This window comes from Neopelma chrysocephalum, unplaced genomic scaffold, assembly GCF_003984885.1.
Source record: "Neopelma chrysocephalum unplaced genomic scaffold, ASM398488v2 Primary Assembly neopelma1_77, whole genome shotgun sequence".
Taxonomy (NCBI): Eukaryota; Metazoa; Chordata; class Aves; order Passeriformes; family Pipridae; genus Neopelma; species Neopelma chrysocephalum.
In genome coordinates this window covers 3,155,042-3,168,174 of record NW_020897738.1, presented here as the reverse complement: position 1 = coordinate 3,168,174, position 13,133 = coordinate 3,155,042, and the positions used below count along the sequence as shown (strand labels likewise).

At 42.9% G+C, this 13,133-nt stretch overlaps 1 protein-coding gene across 8 annotated transcripts in view; it reads right to left on the bottom strand.

The window, feature by feature from the left end:
* The window catches only part of KDM2B (lysine demethylase 2B), a 117,343-nt gene that overhangs the window by 26,804 nt on the left and 77,406 nt on the right, over positions 1 to 13,133 (bottom strand). The gene's annotated exons all lie outside the window — the stretch shown is intronic.

Here is a 13,133-nt window from a genome sequence, read left to right as displayed (position 1 = left end):
GGCGGGGAGGATGCGCGGCCGCCCGCGGGGCGCTCGGCGCTGCTCGGGCTGCTCAGACAAAGGAGACGCGCACAGACACACACACACGCACACACACACGCACACCCTGCACCGCGATACCTGCGGCTCCCCGTCCGCCGCTCGGGCCGGGCCGGGAGCAGGGAGCAGGGACCCTCCATCCCTCGGGAGGAGGAAGGCGCCGAGCAAACTTCGGGATTGCGAGCGGCAGAACCGGCGCTGGGATGAGATGGGATACGAGGCGACCCGGCTTGTGTTGCTGCTCGCGTCTGGCCTCGCGCTGCTCCCCGTGCGGGCACCCCCTCGTTCGCTTGCTCCCAAGGAACCATTTCCAGCCCCGCTCCGATCATCCTGACCCGCTGCTGGGGCTTTACAATTAAATGCCCTCCCCGCAGCGTGACATGTTACACATCGGTCAGTCGGGGACCCGTTCTGGATCCAGAGGTCTCAGGGCCAGCACCTCAACATGGACACTGCCTTTGCCCTCCAGAGCCTGCAGCTGAGGGTCACAGGCCTGAATTTGAGTGCTGGAGAATTAAATTTCCCACTGGATTTATGGGCCTGCTTTCAGGGGAAATCCCGATTCCACTCAAGTTGTTAGGATTTTGCCTCCGGCTCCTACGCCCACAACACAGAATTAAACATGAGATTAAATATTTGCATGTGCTGAGCAACCAAGAAGCCATAAAGAAGCACATCTAATGGTCCTTGCATCAGGATTTTTGCCAAACTAGTTTCAGCTCAGTTCCCTGGTCTGAATTACCACATAGCATAAACAGTCCAGGTAGTTCAGGAGAAGAGGCAGCAACAGGCAGGAACTGGCACGGGAGCAAACAGCAGCACAGCCCTTGTGACACCAGCATCCACACTGAGACAGGTCACTCAAGTTTAAGTAATAAAATACAGTCAAACTTCAAACATATTTACAGGAGACTGCTGATAAAGCCACGTGAATCGTGTGATTATGCCCCTTCCTTATTTTTAATATAGTAAATATCCATTCCTTGTTTGTACTCCTGTCCTCTTGCCAAGTCAGATTCAAATGATGGGTAGGTGATGGTATTCTCCCCCTCCTGCTCACCCACCATGCCAGGAGCAAAGCATTTCCTTGCAGCACCCAATGGGGCTCCCCAGAAGGCGATGGGGTGTGCTCAGCCCGTCTGCTCAGGTTTCTCTCTCCCCTCATTGTGTTCGTACACAACCAGGAGCAGGAGCAGACGAAAGCTGAGGCACGAAAGGCATGTGCCTAAGGCCTTGGCTTTCAGAATCACAAGGTAATATCAGAATCCAATGTTTTCTGGAGGAGAAAAGAAGGGGGGGATGCATGTCTCATGACAGGCCTACAAAGGAGAGCTTTTAACTGCAAAGCAAGGATAGCTGACACAACTACAGCCGTGATACACTTGGCCTCCAGCAGCGGCAGGAGAACAGGTGACATCCGGAAGGAAGACGCCTGGTCCCACACCTGCCCGTGGGCAGACCAAGTCTCCACTAGCCCAGTTCCATGTGTAACCTGGCTCACACTTGTTTGTCCCTCCGGCCTTTTGGCTCCGTAATCCAGACAGGAGAAAAAAATAACTTGTGACATCCCCCAAGGACAATCCAGCAGTCACACCACAGCGAAATGTCATTCACAGCAAATTAAATCATGACAGAGATCATCCTACTCCTCTCATCTGCGACGCATCCCAGCACTCCTGATGTTTGCATTGGCCTCTCCGGGCTGCAGCAGGTCCCCAAGTGTATCCCACCCCAGCCCTCACCCCACAGCCAGCCCTGTGTGTCCAGGCTGCCACTTGCAGCAGCACCACAAGTGACAAATGAGCTCTAATTACGAAGCCTGCGTTAGGAGGGAAGACACACACATGCCAAGAATATCCTGGAATGATTTCCAAATGCTAGGTAAACTTTGCTGAGATGGTGTTTAAAAAAAATGGGATAGGGTATGATATAAAATAGCAAATTGGGAATCAGTGTGGGGGAAACAACACAACAGAATAAACTTTTCTGATTATAATTGCTCTCAAAAAACCTCATCCTGTACAAGAGCAGCTAACCATTCAAAGGAATATTTAATACACAGAGAGAACTATTAAGAGAGCATTTTCCAGCTCAATTCTTTCAGCTTGTCTACACTAGAGAACACTAAATTACAACAAATAGTGAGCAACCCTTGTATGAACAGCATCTAGTTGCCCAGCCTGGTGGAGTTTACAACAGCTTTGAACACAAAATAAGCAGCAGTGCCCCTAGTCCTGCCTGTAGTAGCAGAACTGTGTCCATACTTCAGCTTTGCGTGATGCAGTTCAGTAATAAATAACATCCTTAATTACCCTGCTGAATGAGCCGTAGTGAAAACTGCATGAAAACAGACAGTACCTTCTATTTTGAACTGTTGCTTTGATTGCACCTCACCTGAAGTCATATATAAGTCTCATCAATATCATAATCTTCTCCACAGAAACCAATTATGTTGTCACAAACTGAGACAATAACCTCAAGCGAAGAATAAACAGCAGGAGCAGATGAGTGCCAAAGAACCAGATTTTATTCTCATGCAAATATCCTTAAGTAGTAAAACCAAGATGGGGGAGGACGACTACAACCCCTGTGCTGTACTCACTCACTCCTGAGCATCTCTTGTACCAACAGACTTTAGCTGTTGCTTCCAGTGCTAAACAGGATCTGTTTTCATATTACACACTGGAGTTTATGATTCACACTATGAAGTGAAATAAAGTTTTTTATGTGGCACAAACACACCTTTAATTTATCCTTCCCTTGAAACTTTTTATGCACCTTTACGGAATATTATATTTAGCTGGTATTAGAAAAAATATTTACATGGAAACAATCAGACAAACAACCTCAAACTGGTTTATATGCAAGTCCTTCAAAAAAGATCTTGTGATTTGAGCTGCTGCAGCTTTCTGCAGGCCAGCACATATGTTTTTGAAAAGGAAACTCACTGAGATGTTTATGAATCACGATTGTTGACCTGTATCAGAATAAGAGAGTTACCCAGTAGCTTTCTAAGGTTCATTGTTTTGGTGTAAGTGTCCATTCACATGAAATATGATCTTAACTGTTGGGCCTGGGCAAATTTCATGACACTTTTCTCAAGAGTTCTAACCAATATTTCAGTTGTATTCTCAACACTAGCAGTGACAGTCTGACAACCTAAATATCCATGATCTTACTACTTTCTGCTATCTGCTTCATCTGAACTATGACATAAGAGTTGTCATCAGATGCACTGAGTATCCATCACAATCTCGTCAATAAATGGTCTGATTGATCAACCATAGATCAAATAAAGCAACTCAAGATGAAATAATATTGATTGCTCCCTCCATGCCATGCCTACAGCTCATGCTTTCCTTAACCAGTATCCAGGAGAAGCAAAGGCAGCAAGGGTTGTACAGCCTCCTCCTGAAGGATGACAACCACGGGTTGTTCCAGGGCAGTAGAGGAGCAGCACCCAAAATGGGTGAGTAACACACTCACTCCATCTCCCATATACCTTAAAAACAAAACAACCCCCCTCCAAACCCCAACACCCTGTCATCTTCAAAAAGTACTGCAGAATGGTGAAACATGGACTCCATCTACCACACAAGACATGCTCTTCTCTACAGGAAAAGCCGTGGCATAACTGGGACGGTCCACTGGGAAATTAGGGAAATCCTGCCATGCTTCCTTCTCCCACAGAACCTGATGGCACAGAGTGTTTCCACAGCACAGCTTGTGTCTCCAAGAGCCATGTTCTGTCAGTAAATGCAAGAACTAGTGAAGGAGGTTCCTAAGAAGATAAGAGCAGTGACTGCCGTGCTGTGGAGGAACATGCAAATAGATGTGGCTGAGAGAGTGGATTAACCGGAATACGTAACCTGCTTTGCTGCCAGTGGCTCAAAGTGCTCTGGCACACGGCACAGAACTCTGGGAGAGTCAGTTGTGTCCAACGTGTGGGCAGCAGCCTGAAAATCCAGAGACCAAACCCAAAGAGATGGTGAGCAAAGGAAAAGCTGAAGTACAGTTTGCCTCACGAGGGCTCACTGTTGTCACCTACAAACTCGAGTTGGATTTGTAGGGAAACATCCAGGACTAACAACCAAACCACACTAGGCTGAGACTCACAGCTGCTTTGCTTTTATTGGAATTTATCCATATATTTTATTTCTTGTTTTCAAAAAGGAGAGCACTCCTGTCCCTCTTCTATCTGGTCCAGTGCTCACAGGAAAGTCATGAAGTTGAAACAAGCCCTCATTTATATTCTCAGCAGAGTTTAATTTCAGTGTGCTGTGGAACTAAAGGAAGCCATCTTCTCGGGGACAGAACATACAATTCAATTTTGTTCTGAAAAGTGCACGCAGGATTAATGTCCATAATTGCACGGCACATACTGTGGGATGACAAACGCCTTCCCTGTTGCTCTGCCAATGTGCTTCGATCCAGAAACTAAACTATTAAGTTTCAGATACGTAACTCAAAGCTTGGATGGTTTTAATGTTGGGGTGGGGGAGAACACAAGGATGCTGGAATTCTTAAGCCAGGTTCAAACCTTAGTGTTTTGTCTGGTTTTGTTGGCCAAGGTAGGCAAGCTCCTGGGGATAAAATTTGAGATCTATCAACTCATTTCACACATATTATCTATGACAAAGGTCTTAAGACTACGGTAGTTCTCATCAGCACTTTCGCTGTCATGAAATAAAGAGAAAGCTGCTGCCATGAAAAATGGCAGTCAGGGCGTAGTTGGGAAAAATTTGTGTTACTGAATATTCGTGCCTATGGAAGAAGAATGACAATGGGGAAGAAAACATAAATCTTCTCGTGTGATACGCGGAGCACAACAGTTGGAAAACAGAGATGTCTGTTCATTTTTTTTCCAATCCATTTAGATTTCTACTCAGAGTCAAAATGGCTCTAATTTACCTGTTTGATGTATTAATCACATAAAGGCATTGGTCAGATTTCAAAGCAAGTGGCTGAGAGCTGATAAGAAGTGAAAATATTAAGTCAAAGATGGAAGATTAAGAAGGTGCTCATTCAAGTCCTTGCTATTTATAATTATTCCCTGAAGGGACACAATATTTCAAGTACTGCCTCTTGAGGTGAGAAATAATCTGTCAAGTCACCAGGCAAAGCTTTTAGAAAAATACTGAGGCAATAGGCAGAAGCTCTTTCGTAGAATCACAGAAAGGGTTGGGTTGGAAGGGACCTTCTAGACTGTAGTTCCAGCCCCCCGGGCACGTTATACATGATACACATCCAGCAAACCCTGAAACTCCTCGGGTCTGCAGGAATTACCACAGAATGAATTTGTCTGGAGGACTAATGTTTGTAAGAGACTGAAACAGTGCTCAGAAAAATAAACAGGTCAGGCAAGGAGCTGCTTTCCTCGGCAGCGCTGCCCCGGGAAAGCAGACGCTTGACAGGAACTCCCAGTAGCTTCAACAGCTTTCCCTCCTTTGCACAGTGCCCCAAGTCTTTGGTTCTGGTCCATCAGGTTTTTTTCCTGCACCCAAGTGTAGTCAGCAGGGAAAGGCCTTAGTTTCACAGGCACACAGTTACTGTGGGAAGTCCCCTAAAAAAAACATCCCCCAAACCTCAACTATGTGCTTTTGTTTCTTAATAGATTTGTCAGGAGCCAGAACTGGGGTATCTTTCTGAATACATTTCAGCCCTCTCCTACCACATGGCATCTACTATCCTACAGTGTAAAAGAACACAAATTATTCAAAATTATTTAAATCACTGATTCCAATCAGTAAAGAGAAAAACAAATTTAAATTGATTTAAATCCTCATTTTCTTTTGTACTTAAGTTATTTTCTGGAAGAAAAGTAATTATTGGCATCTGATAACTACCAAGAAATGTCTGATTTGTAGTCGATTATGAACTTTATAATCAGGACTTTTTATCAACAAAAAGGATTCACAATACACACATATTTGTATATGCAAATCTCCTTACAGACTACTGGCATTTAAAATTGTTGTTGACACCAAGCAGAGTTCAGGCTCTGCTGTGTGAGATCACTTCAAACACCTTTAAGCTGGTGCCTGCCAAGAATGAAATGTGACAGTTTAAATCCCCTTTCTGCTCCTGCCCCACTTGGAATGACTGATGGAAAACTTATTTGAATCTCAACCAGAAAAATACATCCTACAACAATTTACATAGAATTGTTTTGCTCTCTATCTACCTATATCTTTTTTTATCCTTCCCAGATTTTTTCCAACACTAGATAGACTCAATTTTTACCTTAATTCTTAAGTGCTAGTTTTTAATTGTCAATATTTGCTTTCTAATACATTTGTATTCCCACAGGAAGTACCCTGAGCAGATCTCCAAGGACTGGTCTGTCCTAGGGAATTTGGCAGAGTTTTCCCACTGCTGCTATAAGGAATGTTGCTTTCCTGGTGGTAGCCCCCGGGCAGGCTCCTGAAGCTGATGCTGGTTTGATGTTGTGCCATTTCTACATGCTCAGATCTGTTTCAGACACTGCTCTGGTTAAAACACTAATTGCTGTAACGAGTCCCTCACTGCTCCTGCTTCTCTGGGTGGAGCTGGCCCAGCGATAGCTATGGCAGGAATTCTTAGTAAGCAAGCAAGTAAAAACTGGAAGTACTTATTCAAAGGTTTTCAGGAATGTTCTTTGTCCACCTCGCACCTCTCCCCCTGAATTGAAGACAAATCTGATGTAAAATGATGCTCAACACTTCTGGAAAATCACACTGGTTTCAAGTCAATCCAAACACTCCATTCCATGATTTCCCCCCCTAATTTCTGCACACAATCAAATTTATTGTGTCCACTGATTCTTAGTCCATTTAGTTACTATTTCTTAAGTTTGATCTAATGCATAATGTTGCATAAAATTGGAGCCATAATAAAGGAGCTCTGTTATTAAAAACTGGTAAATCTTCTCTTCCCAGCATTTTTAATGTGAAATACCATGAAAAGGGAAACAGGTTCCTTGCTGGAAAATGGCAGCAGACATGTGAAAGTGCACAAGGACATCTATGGGCTCCATATTTGGAGATGGTGGCTAATCCAACTGCCTTTTACTATTTAAAATACAAGTTATTTCTAAGAATCTGCCACCCTTTTCACCACAGCTGTCTACTGGTTTCCTTGTGTGCTGTTTGGTTCAGACTCTGAACAATGATCAGAAATCTTATTTCCAGCTAAACCTATTTATGGCATGTTTATATTCCCTTCTTCCCATGCCAACATTGTCCATTAGCTTAAATAACTCTTTTCCTGCCCCGATGTTTACACTCCCTGAAGTACTTACACAACAATCATCTCCCCCTTCAACTTCACTGTGCCAGGCTGAACCAGGCATGTCCTTCTGGTCTCTGCTCTTAAACATCACATCTTGAATACTATATGTGGTTGTGGAATCCCAGATTCACCCTCACCTCAAAACTACCTGTAATGGAACTAGAATAGAGTGAGAAAAATGCTCCAACAAATGATATGGTTTGTGTACCAGAAAAGATTGAACTTACTTGTGGTTTTCACCTTGGGAGTAGGGAAAAAAATTACTGAGACACTGTAACAGGGACATAAAAAATCCTTGACAGCACGGAGATGAACAGAGACCTCATTCAAATTTCTCAAAATGCATGATACAGAGGGCATGAAGTGTATTTATGATATTAAAGGACACATCTGAAACAACATAAGGAAGTACTTATCTACACAGAGCTTTATTAAACCGCGGGGGACGCTGCCACAGGATGCTGTGGAGATCAAAAAGATCAACAGGTTCCACAAATTATTAGGTAAATTCACAGAGGGGAAAAAATTCTACCAGAGGACACTAAGCAGAAAAGATGAAGATACAATCTTCCAGCTTAACGGGGAAGATAAGCAGAGGGAAGAGCTCTGTATTCCTGCTTTGTTCCTACGCCTCTTTAAATTGCTGTGACTGAGCACCACCAAAACAGGACTTGGTGTTATGAGGACTGTGGGCTGATGGAGCACGACTTTCCTCAGCCACAGTAATCAGCCTCTTCTCTGCCCCTCACAGATTATTCATACGAGTTATCCTTATTTTTCAGATCCATGGATGCATCTGTAGAATTCTGCAAAAAGATTTCTAGTAAAAATAAAGGGGTAAAAACTAAACTGCTGTAGGACAGAACTCACTAATGACTGGAATCACATGCTGCCACCCCAGAAGGTCCCTTTCAATGCTGTGCCCACCCATGACCACCCCCCAACTAAAAAAAACAACAGCAAAAAACCCAGCCTGAGGGATGTCTTCCCCCCCCTCCCCAATTATCACTTTTTCTGCCTGGTTCTCATACCCTGATACAGAGATATAAATGTTATTTATGTTGCCAATTGCAGGGAAGGGTGTGTTTAAAAAAAACATAATCCAATTAAAATTTCAGTTTGTGGTCTTTACTAATTAATAGTACTCCTTTAAATAAGAATATTACCATTTCCTTATTATACTTTAGTCTCTTCTCTTAAAATCAAGAGGTAAAAATTACAGAGAAATGGTATGAACAGGCATCAGAGAAAAAGCCCCATATTACAGCATTTTCTACCAGCTACTGAAAATTACAGCTCCATCTCCTGCTCACAGCCAGACCTATATATATTTGGACACTCACTATCATTACAAATGCAGTGGCTTTAGGTTTGTGCCAGGTAAGAAAGATGAGAATCCAGCTCACAGTCTGCATTTCTAACTCTTCACAGAACAAGAGAGTCCAAACATATTTTAGTTCTTTATAGCTGCTCTTCATAGACAACTAAAGATCTTTATCACAATAAAAACAGAAGGCACTGCCACAGAGTGTAATTACATGCTGCTGGAGTTGACTGTTGTCCTCCAGAAATAGGAAATGGGTTGAAAAATGCTGTTTCTGCTTGGGCCATATTCTGAGTTCCTTAAATGAAATGCTATCCCTAATCCCTGGGAAGAAAAATGGGAACTTTGGAATGCTGGCAACTCCTGAGAGTGGGCTTCTAGATTGGGCTTGGTGGTCGCCAGCTTCCCACGCCAGTGATCAATCGGCCATGAGTCGCCACAGTGGAAGATCAGGTTTAGGCCCTGCCCTCTGTTCACACCATCCAAAAGTTCATGTCCCAGGGATGGGGGAGAAGTTAGTTAGGATGTTTTCTTACTCCTCTTTAGTTGCTCAAGAACGCAGTATTTCAAGGCATCATACCCTATGGAGCCCTTCCTTTTGGACAGCAGACGACCATCGCATGGCAGGATTCGGTCAAGGGCTGGACTTGATCCCGCAGGTCTTTGCCAACCTTAATGATTGTAACCCCCCCAGACAACACTGAGCCCTGCACTAAGAGGGGACACTCACTGCTGCACAGCCCCCAGCATAGGAATGGGATCCACAGCTCCATCCGTGCTGGCAGCCAGCTGGGAATCGCTGAGAACGTCCAGTCTGCTGCCCAGTCTGAAGGTACATAAACTGTCAGTCAGCCATCAGGACAAGCAGGTTTCAAATATCCACTTGGTCCCGCATTGCTGATTCCTTGAACAGGCCTAAATTAGGACCGTTGCACATACCCTAAGATCCCTGGCACTGGACTGTTTTATCTTACTCTATAGCTAAAAGAAAAAGGCAGGTTCTTGCTTCTTCTGAAAGAGATTTTCGAAAAGGGGGAAAAAACTCCAAGGTGCCTAAAGGAATGTAATTATTATGGTAAACAATTATCGATAAATTAGAATCACAAATGACTCAAAATAGCTCCATAAAGATGAGTAAATATGATCTGAAGAGGTGCCTATGAATCACACACCGTGTCTCTATTACCATAAAATAATAATGGCTCACACACTTTACTGAAAAACTTTGCACTGAAGATGCCACAGATCTTTACAAACATTAATTTCACCTCCCAGCCCCCCAGATGGGAAGCCCCATCTCCATCTGGAAAAGCTCAGGGAGCAGCAACGTGCCATTCACCTCCTGCGACACCAGGTGCTGCAGCAGAGCTGGGAGCAGACGCAGACCCCGGCCTCCCATTTTGTGCACTAACCACAACATCATCAAATGTCACCCAGTTATTTCATCTCCTCACTAAACCATGGCTGATTATCACTTCTGTTTCTTTTCCCAGTGAGTAATTTCCTTTGTCAGGGCACTGCAGGATAACCCACAGCCCCAAATGCCTTTGGAAAAGGTGCACAGAGTGACGCAGCACAGTGGGGCCACAGCACACGGATGGGCCTTCCCTGTCCCGAGTTAAATGTCCTGCCCGTTACACCTTGTCCTCTGTGCAGTGGGATTTGAGGTGAATGGACACATTTCTGCCCTAAACCCCAGCATATCCCAGGCTTCAAGCAGCTGTTCTCTAGCGCAGAGCTGTGCCTGCTGCTGGCACATCACACGAACAACATGTTACAGAAACTGTAACTCAGCTTTAAAGGGAAATATTATTTGCTGCTTCAAAAATCATTCAGACTATCAAAGGCTTGTTCTTTCAAAAGCAAGTCAACATAACTAAGCTCACCCTTCCACAACTTGGGTTATTCACATAGTCACTCCCTGTCCCTGTTCCAGGGATCTTTGGCTTCAGTCAGAGTTCTCTCCCTCTGCTTTTCTCAGTACTTGTCTCTCTCCTAATCCTGCTCTCACCATTTCTAGTCTCTTCCCCTCCTTTCTTTACAGTCATTTCCATTTTCTTTGAAATGTTTTGGCATTTAATGCTGGCTTTATTCTTCCTTCTCCATCTGCTGCTCTTGTCTTTCTAAATCTCTTCTGGAGCCTTCTCTTGGGCGAAAGCAAGAACCATGTTTTCTCTTCATTGCCTCTTCTTTCTGGATTTCAGTTCCCTTCTTTTTCTTTATCTTGGAATCACACAATCGCCCTCTCCCTGGAAGCCCCACAGGAGCTGGTACTGTGCTGTGTTGGACCTTCTGCTCCCTTTGAATACAAGAATCTCAGGGAAGGCACTATGAAGTATCTGCCATTTCTCCTATAAACTACAAAAGACTGCAGAAAGCAAAATTACTGGTAGGTTTTACTCCCCTGCCTTGTGCTTGTGGAATCTTCTGGCCATGGAGACTTGCTCCACCAGCTACAATTCACTTTTCAAGGGAGTTTCCCCCTCCCTATGGGTTTTTCTTCCCTGTAAAATCTTCAATTTAATTATCAGGGCTTACAGGGAACAAAGGAGAAATAACCAAGCTTAACTACTAACACTGCTTTTAGACAAATCTCCCCTACATTGTCTTGCCCATAGATTTTAATTTGGGACTCAAAGGCTCAACTCTAAGACATCTTTTCCCAGCCTGTTCACTTGGCCTCTGTTCCCAGGAAAGGAAATAGCTGCAACATGGAAGATGACAAGGACATTTGCCAACTAGAAGCACAACAACAAATTCCTCTTTGATAACACCAGCCCTATCTGCACGTGTACCTCTCAACTAAAATGTAAGACATAACATGAACTGATCCCAGACCAAGCAAAGCAAATATGAAGAGAATGGTGAAAGGATTTCTTCTAATTTTTTTTTTATTTCCAAACTTCAACCTAAGGCTTGACTTTCTGTGAAAGTTTTCCTCTCATTTGTTATTAACTGATGTGTTTGTTTGTCATTGTCTTAGCACTGGAAGTGATGCCTTCTAGAAGCTTTTGCTTTCAGAAAGGCTAAAGAAAAGTGAAAAAACCCCTTGCAGCCAGCAAGAGGGATTTTGCAAAGAGGGATAAGTTTTAAGTCACAAAAATTACAAATCTTTTACAGTTGCAGTTATGTTGCCAGTACACAGAAATAAAATAGAAGAAATGAAGCATTTATCAAGGATTCCAAAATAAAGTGAACAAGAACATTAGCAAATGCCAAAGCTTATAAAAGCCTCAAAGCACCAAGATCCTCCCTTCCATCACAAGCTCAAAAGAAAGTGAGTTGTTTCTTAGTTTTATTATAAAATAACCTTTCCTCTGGTCACAGAAATTTTGCTTTATTCAATGCCTAGATATACTGACTGAGGAATGAATAGCAGCCATCAAAACAGTGGAGAATCCCACACCTGTTTCTCAAGGTTCTCCACTGCTGCTTCTAAACAAATAAATGTTTTAAACACAGAGCATGTTCCCATGGATTTATTACAGGCTAAATGAGATATATGTCTTTGACAAGATACAAGTTATCTGAAATGTGCTGAGCGAAAACCCAAAAAGAAACCAAGAAGGAACATGATGTGCTCATCCTGCCCCACTCTCCTCTGGCAGTTGCATGTTTATGGTCTCCTACTTCCCATCTGAAAACAGCAAATTCTCGTGGCTACGTGTGGTTTAGATGCAAAGCCAGGAGAAGTGCACCAGCACAGAAAGAGAGAACTGAGCGAATTATTTCCCCTGATAATTATTTGAAAGGTATCTGCAATGAAAACAACAACAGATTTTCAGTTTGAAGCCTGATTTAAGCTGACCGACCCTTTCAGCATTTCTAAAGAAATAATGGATTATAAAACTAATTCAGTGAAAAATGAACGTAAAAATAGAAGCGATGAGACATCTTCTAAATAAGCAAAGCTGCTTTTACAGCATGCTGAATAACTGGAGTGTGGTAAACATACCACTGTTATAAATAACATCCAGCCTTTTGACATTATTCTTTAGTTAAATATTTCAAATTCTTTATAAGCATTAACAAAGCAAACCTCACCGTTGTCCTGCAAAGTGAAAATAATTACTCCAATATATAGGAGGAAAAATTAAGATATAAGGACAGAAAAGAATCCTTCAAAGTTACAGTGGTACATTGTACAGAGAATTCAGGAAGTCTCATAGTGTAAGGGAAAAACCATCCTCTCATTCAGAAGAAACTGTTCACTAAATGACTGGTTTGTAGCATTTACACACCATTTAATTTTACACAAAATCCATCCACATTTTTACATTTCACCATAACTAGTAAATGACCAATGATCAAAGTTTTATACTGACAAGTAAGGCCCAAACAAATCCTTTTTAAATGGAAAGTAGTGATTTCTCCCTGCTGAGGCACTTTCTTGTTCTGCTTCAAGACCTAATCATAAACCCATTAAAAAATAACATTTTTTGTTAAAAATGCTAGAAACTGTCAATGGATCATAGACAGCACTTTGTCAGATTATAGATCA